This window comes from Micropterus salmoides, unplaced genomic scaffold, assembly GCF_014851395.1.
Source record: "Micropterus salmoides isolate LMB-PRFRI ecotype aquatic unplaced genomic scaffold, ASM1485139v1 Ms_hic_scaffold_2317, whole genome shotgun sequence".
Lineage (NCBI taxonomy): Eukaryota > Metazoa > Chordata > Actinopteri > Centrarchiformes > Centrarchidae > Micropterus > Micropterus salmoides.
The window spans coordinates 63745-74354 of record NW_024041504.1 but is presented as its reverse complement, the minus strand read 5'-3'; the positions used below and the strand labels follow the sequence as shown (position 1 = coordinate 74354).

General features: G+C 41.3%; 1 long non-coding RNA gene across 1 annotated transcript; it reads left to right on the top strand.

Moving 5' to 3' along the window:
* LOC119918624 lies at nucleotides 1–9695 on the top strand. Its single transcript, XR_005447475.1, has 4 exons — nucleotides 1–31; nucleotides 582–638; nucleotides 2452–2559; nucleotides 9085–9695. It is a non-coding gene; the product is annotated as an uncharacterized LOC119918624 (long non-coding RNA).
* The last annotated feature ends 915 nt before the right edge of the window (nucleotides 9696–10610 follow it).

The following is a 10610-nucleotide window of genomic DNA, read 5'->3' as shown; positions in this document are numbered from 1 at the left end:
TGCGTTTGGCCAGAGTAAGCTAGGCTAGAAGGTAGCCCTACTCTTGTTTGACACAAACAACTACCATTTTTTCTATTAGAAACTAGACATTAGATATACAACCAAGGTTTGGTTATGGTTGTTTTTATGATATGAAGTTTAGATTTAAAAGTTTCTTTAGACATTTGTAGAAATTTAAGTGCCCTTTTAGGTCATAATTAAAGAGGTGGTATTCTGCTTTTGGCTTTTCCCCTCTCCTTTATTGAGTTATATCTCTTTTTTGTGCATGTAACAGGTTTGCAAAGTGAAAAGCCCAAAGTCCAGCCCAAAGGGAGTTCCCATCTCCCACAGAAAGCTCTGCTCTGAACTGCTTGAAAACATCGTTTGTAGTCCAGCCCTTCACTTCCTTTACTTGTGAGGGCTACTTGTGTGTAGACATTTAATTTCTGCATGTGTAGGATTAAATGCTGCTGACTAAGTCAACTGGTTAAATATGTGTTTTTGTTATATGTGAAACAGTGAACATCATAGGACGCAAGACAAATTTCAGAAAAAAATATGGAAACAAAGTGAAATGAAATGTATCATCTGTCTGTGTTCAGAGTCGCTCACATACTGAGGATCCACTGCATCAGCAGCTCAAGCAAAGAGCCAAAGAGGTGTGTATGTGTTTCAATCTTGTGTTATACACAAGCTAAAACAGGCTAAAAGATGTGTAGAGAGAACTGGTTTTAGTTAAGGGTGTGTGTGTGTGTGTGTGTGTGACATTAGTGATAAAAATCCAGTATTGGCATGGAGCAGTGATGTCCAGCATTTTCCACAATCTTGTAATACAAGATAGTAAAGGGAGTGCTACTGCACATTAATGTAAATTGAATCACACAACTCTTGACAATAGACACATTTGTGTTACCTGATGGTATGTGTTGCCCTATTATTGAAGTAATTTAATAGAATTAACTACAGCAATTATTGTTTCTATTATTATTATCATTATTAAAATAGAGCATTAAGTTATATACATGGTTGGGTGCATTAACCAAGGACAGAAGTTGTTCAAAATCTACATGGGGACATTTTTGGCACTTCAGTCAGAAGAATCAGAGATGAAGATTATGGATTGAGGCTGGATTGGTCTGTGGATAACCGGTTTATTTCACACTAAGGTAGTGAAAGGCTCCTGATATTTTTCAGTTCTGTGTACCAGTGTAAACTACAAAGAAGTGTTGTTTGGGAACTTTGTTAAATGCCTGTGTTTCTAAATTTGCTAATTGTTCATTTAGTAATGCATTAGTGTGTGTAATGTTATTTGCTGGCAGAATAGGGAGAAGTGTGAGGAAGATGATAGGTGTGTGTCTATTTAACGGCTTGTTTTCCTTTTCATCATGCTCCCAGAGGTTTCTTTAAAACAAAAAAAAAAAATCAGTTCATTTACATTGGCCTGTTGCTGCCACCCCCACACACACTCTCAGCCACTGCACCATACCCTCACTCACTGCACTTCGCCAAGTCTGGACCTACACACACAAACACACTCTCACATACACACAAGCTTGAGGGTTAGGGTTACTGTTTATGTCAATAAACTATGACAATGTTTATGTCTCTGTTTCTTTGATTTGTGATTTTAGCCACATGCTCTGGTCTGGACAGTACTTTGGTCAATGTGGGTTGCTTTTAAAAGTGACGTGACTTGACTAATTGTCTGTTTCTCAGGTCTCAGTGGAAGGTAGTAGTGCATAAAATGCGAGTTTGGTGACAGAGAACCACCTTTAACAAACTTTGTGTGGCTATTGATTTAAATTCAATTAACTGTAACTCCCTCTTGCTGGGTAGTTCATCATGTCAAGTAGTTGAGTCAGAGACAGGGAAACATCTCATGAGTTCACTTTTCCATTCAAGCTTTTACGCCGAAACTTTGAAATGCAGGTGGAGAGGGAAACGTGCCGGAAAAACAGACTTTTATTCATCCTCTGTTCTGCTTTATGGAGACATAGAAGTGTGGATCGATACTGGACTCTGTGCTGCAGCTGGCAGGCTTCCAACTCGTGATTGTGACACTGATCTCTCGAAAGGTGGAGGTGTCTGTTTTTACGTCAACAGTGGCTGGTGTAACAATGCGACGGTGATTAAACAGCACTGTTCTCCTGTTCTGGGATCTTAATAAACTGTTGATCATTCAAAGGTGCTCTCACCTTTGCATTACACCACCATCATTGTCCATCCTCACCTCCTCCATGACTATCTGGTACGCTTCTGCCACTGCCAGGGACAAAGGCAGACTGCAGCGTATCATTCGCTCTGCATAGAAGGTGATTGGCTGCAGTCCACCACCCCTCCAACACCTCACGCCACAAGTGTTTTATTTTTTTATTTTTTTGTCCGCCGCTGGTATTATCAACAAGCCCTCCGCAATGTGTGAACAGCTGTGCATGTATTTTTACTAATCCTTTGTCTCGATTCTTTTTTCAGTTACAACAAATTGAACAAGCTCAGCTGCAGCAAAGAGAGGCCAACCTCACTGCTCTAGCTGCCATTGGGCCTCGCAAGAAGAGACCTCTGGAGCAGACTGAAAGCCAGGTTGGTCTGTGTGGTGTTTCCATTCTGTCATAGAATTCAGCACTTCCAGCAGATATTTTACGTTAAAGGCCTACCAGGAGATGCTACAATTCTCTCATGTGAACACTGGAAGGCTTTTAATGTGTCCTCTAAAAGGAGGACAAAAGCAAATTATAGGGAGCTTGAATTTGTTGAGGTTGCTCTCATTGCTTCAAACATTTAAATAGTGCCACTATAACATCCTGACGTCAACCTGTTCCTGATGTTTCTTGCATTGTGACAACCACTGTGACTCATGTTGCTTGCTAATGTAAACGTTGAGTCCTGTAGCAGAGCTACAGAAGAAAGATAAAACAATATCTTGCCAGCTGGGTGCCTCCAAAGTTAAGGATAAAGACAGAAAAGGTACCACAGTAAAAACTACTTGGCACCAAGCAAAGAAACAAAATATAAAACACCACACACATGCATTATGTTCTTATGTGAAGACTGAAACTGACAATGGTTGTGTAGCACCAATGATTGGTTGATAGAAATACCTGCTATAAAGACCACCCCCTCCTCAGCTAACACAGACAGCTTTGTGTGAGACTGTTGGTTTAGCTCATAGTCTTTAATTCTGTGTGTTTAAGTTGTGGCCCTGCAGGCTGTAGGTTTAAAGATGAGGACGCTCTGTTAAGTGCACACACTTCCCACTGCCTTTGAACTGCAGCAGAGTACCCAGCGGAGCCAGCTGTCTGCTGCCTCACTCAGTCTCCCATTCCTCTCACAGCCACAGGGCTTCCTTTACCTCCTCACTAGTGTGTGCTGTGCCCACTGAGGTAAAGCCTGTGCCTCCAGGTGTGATGGTAAGAGTGTTTGGAGTGGAAGCTCTTTTGAATGTCATCTGTGTTTTTACAGCTGATCTTTTTCACTCTTAAGCATTTGTTATTGTACATACTCAGACAGGAGCTCAGGCAGGGAACTACTGGGCTACTGTCAAACACGAGCACTTTTGTCAGGCATAAACTCTAAAATAAGCGTATGCTTATTATAACCATCTCAGACCATGGCCCGGTCAGCTTTAATCTAGTACATGAAACAAATCCAACCGGCTCAAGTAGGTGGTGGTTTAACACCTCACTTGTAACTGACAAAGATTTCAATAATTTCCTCGCCAGAAGGAATCTTTTATTGAACTGAACAACTCCCCAGAAATCTCACCATCATGCTCAGAGGGGTATTAGCTTAGTTTAGAGAATTATAAATGTCTGTTACGCAAACTGGGCCATCTTGGTCAATACTTTAATAATTTAGTGATGTTGAAAGGAGAGACGTCTCCAACCGTTCCTGCGGGTGCTTTGCTCGTTAGCTCTGTACTGTCACTTTCATATGGACTTGCTTGTACCCTTTGACTAGTAATCGTCACTTGTGACTGGCAATCACAGCATAGTCGGGCCGGAGTTGTCGAAACTCTGGCAGGGTAAAAAAATGCGATTCAAATGCAGTGGGCTGTGTGGGCACTGCAGCAGTGTGTGTATCAGCTGGGGGATGAGCATTTTCAGGATCGATACTGTGGAAAATTATATTAAAACCATCTGAAATATTCAGAATTGATATGTATAAAAAAAATCAATATTTTTGACAACACTACTCCACACTTTGTTGTTTGTTTGTTTTTTATGGTATACCTGCACTGACCACAATATTTTATTTTAAAGGGGCATTATGTAGTTTTCAGCGGCCACTAGCGGTGCATTTTTAAGATTGCAACCAGGCGTGTGCTCGCTTGAACTCACTCGCTTGAGCGAGCATAATCCCGAAACACAACCGCTTATAAACGCAGGAACACCAGCATGCAGGCTGTGACTTTTCACACAGATGTCTGTGTTCAGGCTCTGTTACTTCAACGTTCCCGTCTCAGAGGCAGATCAACACCGGCTCCGTAATGTTACTTCATTCAGCGCAGCCAGCCGCAACTATCTTTACAATCTGTGTATCTTTCACCGGAGGCTCAGCAATGTCAGCACAGAAATATATGGATGAAACGGGTAGTGAGCTGGACTGAATATTATAATGAGATTGTGTCACACTTTGACAGTTAGACCGCAGTAAGTAACTTTACTGTAGTGTTAGTGCATCTTCCTCACTTTGTTCTGCTCGACATCATCTGAACCTGTTTGGTCTGATGGCTTCAGCACATAAACCTTTATTGTTGTTTCGGATCCTTACGTGGAGCCTGTGTTTTGCTGTGAGCTGGTTGTTTTATGGTGTTAGTGGACTGCATGTCGTTGGCTGCCGTGTTGTCGCTGTAGTCAGAAAGAGGCTTGGGAGCGCGCACAGGGCTGAATCCGACCCGGAGACCTCTCATTAAAAACAGAATAGTGGCTGATGCAAGCAACGGAGAAAACAGGCATGTGCTTCATTTCTAAGTGACTTTTGAGCCCATTGACAATAAGGCAATGAAAATATTTTGAAATGTTGAACTCGTTATTCTGTCTGAACGGTTTTTATTATTAAGTTATTACTTTGCATAAAAAAAGACTAACCTCCATGAGTACTTTTCTTGCACACTAATGAATTATAATAATTTAAGCTATATAGTAGCCTATACTATGATCTGAACTTATAACTCTAATCACAGTGGTGTAATATTAGATCAGAAAGTTTTATTGGTGAAACAGAAATTATTTGTAGGCAGAGTATCCAAATACACTGTGTTCCAAATTATTATGCAAGTAATATTTACACTGATTTTCCTAAATAGTCAATGCAAATGACAGTCAGTATGATTTTCAAGTCATCAACCATTAGGGAATAACTTGAAGTTCATTGAACAAACCACCCAATGGTTGTTTTATTTTTTTCAACATAAAAAAACTCTTAATCCATTGTTCCAAGTTATTATGCACAACAGTTGCAAAACATTTTATAGGTTGTAAAGAACTGAATTGTTGAACTTGTAGCATTAGGAGGTCATATTTACTTAAATCAATCGCTATTTCAAACAAACACTTAACAGGGCAGTTACATGTTAACATGGGACCCCTTCTTTGATATCACCTTCAGAATTCTTGGATCCATTGAACTTGTGAGTTTATGGAGAGTTTCTGCTTGAATTTCTTTGCAGGATGTCAGAATAGCCTCCCAGAGCTGCTGTTTTGATGCAAACTGCCCCCTACTCTCATAGATCTTTTGCTTGAGGATGCTCCAAAGGTTCTTAATAGGATTGAGGTCAGGGGAGGATGGGGGCCACACCATGAGTTTCTCTCCTTTTATGCCCACAGCAGCCAATGACACAGAGGTATTCTTTGCAGCATGAGATGGTGCATTTTAGGGCTGACCCCGAATAGTCGAAGATTCGATGCTTCGATGGGCGGAGCCTGATTCGACTGTCAATCTCACAATTGAAGTGTCGTAGCAGAAACGAGGATCATGCCATTTTGGCTATATGGGGGTGCTCAACGTCTGATTTTACATAGAACTACCAGTTTTCTCCCAATAAGTTAATATACAGCCTATTACAATATACATTTCAATGTTTAACATGTAAATAAACATGTAAAAAGAATAGAACTTTCAATAAATGTTTTTGAAGTGTGTGAATAAATCCAGAATTTGTAACCCTAACCCTGGGGAGTTGTCCGCACCTCGCGAGACCTTAGGATAATTTGTCACCATTGATGAACCACATAGAGAATATTATATCGTTTTTAAATAGCCAGCTACTTGAAATAGAACCGCGGGGAGCCGCGACGTGCATGTAGCTGTCGGCAGCAGTAATGCACATAAAATTCTGCCCAAGGCCGCTGAATGACAGGCGAGAGAGAGAGAGAGATCAGTTTAGCTGGAAATTTACAGCGTAAGTTGAATGAATAGACTGCAGCTCTGCAGCTTCTCAAGAAAAGAGGAGCTTACCGTCTGTAAACACGCACCGCTTTGTAATGGCAGTTTAGCAGCTGCTCTCTTCTTCATTGATTTCAGTGACTCAATGATCCCAGAGACACAATACCATCTATAAGTTTGATTTGAAAACTAAATATTTAATGACCCTTAGTTCCAATTTGCATAATAATTTGGAATGTGGTGTAAAGTGTAACCTGTAAATATATTATACTAACATTATACTTTTTATTTAATGTTATAATATTTATTAATACACTAATTTATACTTGTTAGCCTACTCCTCCAGGTTGCTGATATTTTGTTTATCAAATGGTCAGAAATAACAAGAAAATGCATAATTTCATAGGTAATTCATTACCATTATTGTATGCGTACCGATCATGCTTACTATTGTGTGAAGTCACCCTCTAAAGGCCCATTCTGAGCCAGGACATAGACAAGTCAAATAAAAATTACTATCACACACAGTGGTGTACAACAAAGAATATATAAAACAAGTCAATGTACAATTAAAGGAAAAACAAATTACACATCACGCAGTAGTTTATAATCAATTTTAAAGAAACAAAGTTGATATACAAATAATTAATAAAATTTGCATCACACATTCAAAGCTTTTTTGTAGAAAATGTGTCTTACGAAGTAAGGTAAAACCAGGAATAGACTCTGCAAGCCCGATCTCCTCTAGCAGATTATTCTAGAGTGTAGGGGCCCTGTCTCCTTTGGTTTTTAACCTAGACCTCAGAATAGCTAGCACTGCCCTACCAGAGGATCTCAGTCTGCCTCCAGGCTCATAGGGGGATATACACCGATCAGCCTTAACATTCTGACCACTGTAAGTGGATAAGATATATTAGGCAACAAGTGAACCTCTGTGTTATGATGTGGGGACAGAGTGGACCCAAACGCAACACTCAAGATGAACAGGTTTTATTGAAGGGGAAAAGGGGTTGAGGGAGTGGAGGTGAGGGAGAGGCGGACACCGGGGAAACACGTGCACGGGGAACCGAGGAGACTGAGACAAGGGAGCTGGGGGCACTGGGGGCCGAGGAAGTAAGGAGGCACAGGGAGGAGCCGGGAGGATGCCGTGGAAGAGGTCCGAGGGGAGAGGGCAGGGTGGCGAGCCCAGCTGACGGAATGGAGGACGGAGGTGAGTGAACCTGGAGGGGAGGCGGACAGGGTTAGACACTGGGGAAACAAAGTACAGGGAAACAGAAACAACGCAGAATACTCAAGAGCTTGAGTGGTGAAGTGGCACCGGGTAAGGAGCAACGACAATCAAGCAGGGGTTGACTGGAGAACCGGGGTAGAGCACATGCAGGGGAGGAGACACAGAGAGGCAGGCAGAGTACAGGAAAACATCAGGGGAAAACAGAATCACAAGCAAAAAGAGAAATAAACAGGACACTCACTGTCAGCAGGGCTGCCACCACAACGTTCTGCCACATAGTTGATGTGTTAGAAGCAGGAAAAATGGGCAAGTGTAACCCGAAGTAGTCCAAGGAAGGAAAAACTGAACCTGTGACAAGGTCATGGACAGCCAAGACTCACTGATGCATTTGGTTCAGTGAGTTTTGGTGGCCTGTGTGGTCCGATCCAGCAGATGAGCTACTGCATTGTATTATATTACCAAGGGGGAGTATATAGATGGAAATAGAATGGAACCCTGACGGATGCCATAGTGCATGTTTGTGGGGGATGAAACTGAGCATCTTCAGTCAGCAAAAGGTCATTACAGACACAGAAGAGCAGTCTCAGCTCTATGAAGTGATCAAAATGCAGAATGGAATTTTTCAAATAAGATAATGTCCTGCAGATGTGCAGGAAAACCAGTCCTTTTTTCTAGGACTTGATGACAATGACAATTTAGAAACGGGGATCAACATTTTTCAGGAAAGGTATAGCAGAGCAGTTTTAAACCAATCAGGGACGGCACTGGACATCAGGGAGCCATTTACAGTAGCTGGAGCCAGAGCTTTCAATCAGCCTTCTCTGGTGTCCGGTGTGCGTCCTCCTCGATCTTTCTTCGGTTGTCCACTGACTTCCGCACGGTGGTCTTTGACCTTTTCACAGTGCGTGCTGTGTGTTTTGGTCTGGTGTTCATTCATCCAGGTCCTTGATATTTTACTGATGCAGTGCTCCCCACAGCTGTTACATGTGATGATGACGATGTCGAACACCACTCCAGTCTTCTTTTCGGGGGGGTCCTGACTTTATGGTATACCAGCAGAGATCTTAAAGTGTTGAAAGCACACAACTACTGTAAGCAAACTCCACTGATGATCATCAGATATGGTTGAAAATCCTTGAAAAACATAGTAAGTGAACCTTGAGTATTCTGTCAAACTCCTGTTCTCAAGGTCGAGAATGAACTTTCACACTCAAAACGTCTGATGTAACGGCAGTTCTTAATTTTGATAATTTTATGTTTCCAGTTTATCCCCGTTTGTGTTCCCGTCTTACAATAAGACAAATTGGATCAGTATTTGTGTCAGACACTCACCATAAGACCAGCAGGTTAATGTCAGCAGGGTGTTTTTTGTGATAATAAACAGCTAATTGTACTGTAGATCATTGCTTACTTATTACATAACAATGAATCTGAAAATAGTCATATTTATACTGAATATATAGTTTACTTGCTGTGTGTGTGTGTCTCAGGTGACTCTGCTGCCCAGACAGGGTGTTCAGAGAGTGACTCGGATCATCCTGAGGGATCTGCTGATGTGTATGGAGCAGGACCACTTCCTACGCCACTCTCTCACTCTGTACAAAGCGATGATCTGACCACCATAAATTACTCCTCCTACAGTTAATGACTGATATTAATCTGTAGATTGTGTTTACGGGATCCCAAGTTTTGGAATCTTTTGTTTATCTTTATTTTATTTTTTTTTACCTCAAAGATTTTTGCGCTTTGGTTCAATTCTATGAAATCTCTGTTTATTATCTATTTATTTTAGCATGTTGTTTGAAAGATGGTGCTGGATCAGTGATCAGCTGTCTCTGAAAGCACTCATGAATCATTTTGGTTTTGATGTTGATTGTGTTCCTTTTGAAAAGAGAATTTCAGTTGCAGAAATAATCAACCTGTGAGTTGGATTATAATAAGAATAGAGGATAAGTGCTTCTATGAAACACTGCTGTTTACCGAAAAGTACTATGAACAGTGTTGAAAAAGTGTCAGAGGCCTCAACTTGATGTTGAGTTTTTCATTATTCTGCTTGTTTATTGTTTGACCATTAAAATAAGTAGAATTTTTCACACCCTTACTTTTACTGTCTAGTTGTTTTTGACTGGTGATGTAACATTGGTCTGTTGGTCTACCACTTTGGTGCAGAATTAAATGTCTCGACAATTATTGGATGGACAGCCATGTTATGGGCCATGGTTGTCTCACATCTCCACGCTGGTGAAGAAGGCTCAAAAACGCCTGGATTTCTTAAGGAAACTTAAGAAGGCCAAATTCCCATGCCACACGCTGCCGCACCACCAGAATGCAGAGCAGCTTCCCCCCCCCCAAGCTATCAGACTTTTAAGGTCAAATTCATCTTCAGCACTGCTCTATTAAATATAGTTTATTTCTGTTTACCATTGTTTATAATTGCATCTATATTTATGTATATTGTCTGCTATGTAGCAGAAGGGAGTTACAAACTTGATTTCACTATATAAACTGTTATGCTGTGATAAAATAAATGTACCTACCTACCTACAAAATAAATATTCTACACACATTTACTGCACTCCCACCTGGTTGAGCTGGTGCGTGCTGGCCTGGATAACAACCTGCCCATTGAGGATGATCGTGACCTCCCGCTGTCAAACTTTTGCTCCTCTACATGCCTGCTATTTGCTATTTAAACCTCTCCTTTAAGAAGGAAGCACAAGAGGCCTCATCCTTCCCTCATTGGCTAGATGGAATGGATTCCGTCCATCAAAGATACCCCACTCAGTCACCCTACCGAGTGGTCTGTTGGTCCGGTCCAGCCCTGACTGAAAATGTTCCCCCTCCTGCGCATCTCATCAATTTCATGGACCCCCTTCTAAAATCTTGCTTTGTATGATGGCAACATGTTAGATTTGGAGATTCCTGTGGGCGGAGACTTGGTCACTTTATGGAACTCCCAGGGGCGTAACATACTGTTTCTCTGGTGCGAAAATCTTGGATATAACAAATACATCCC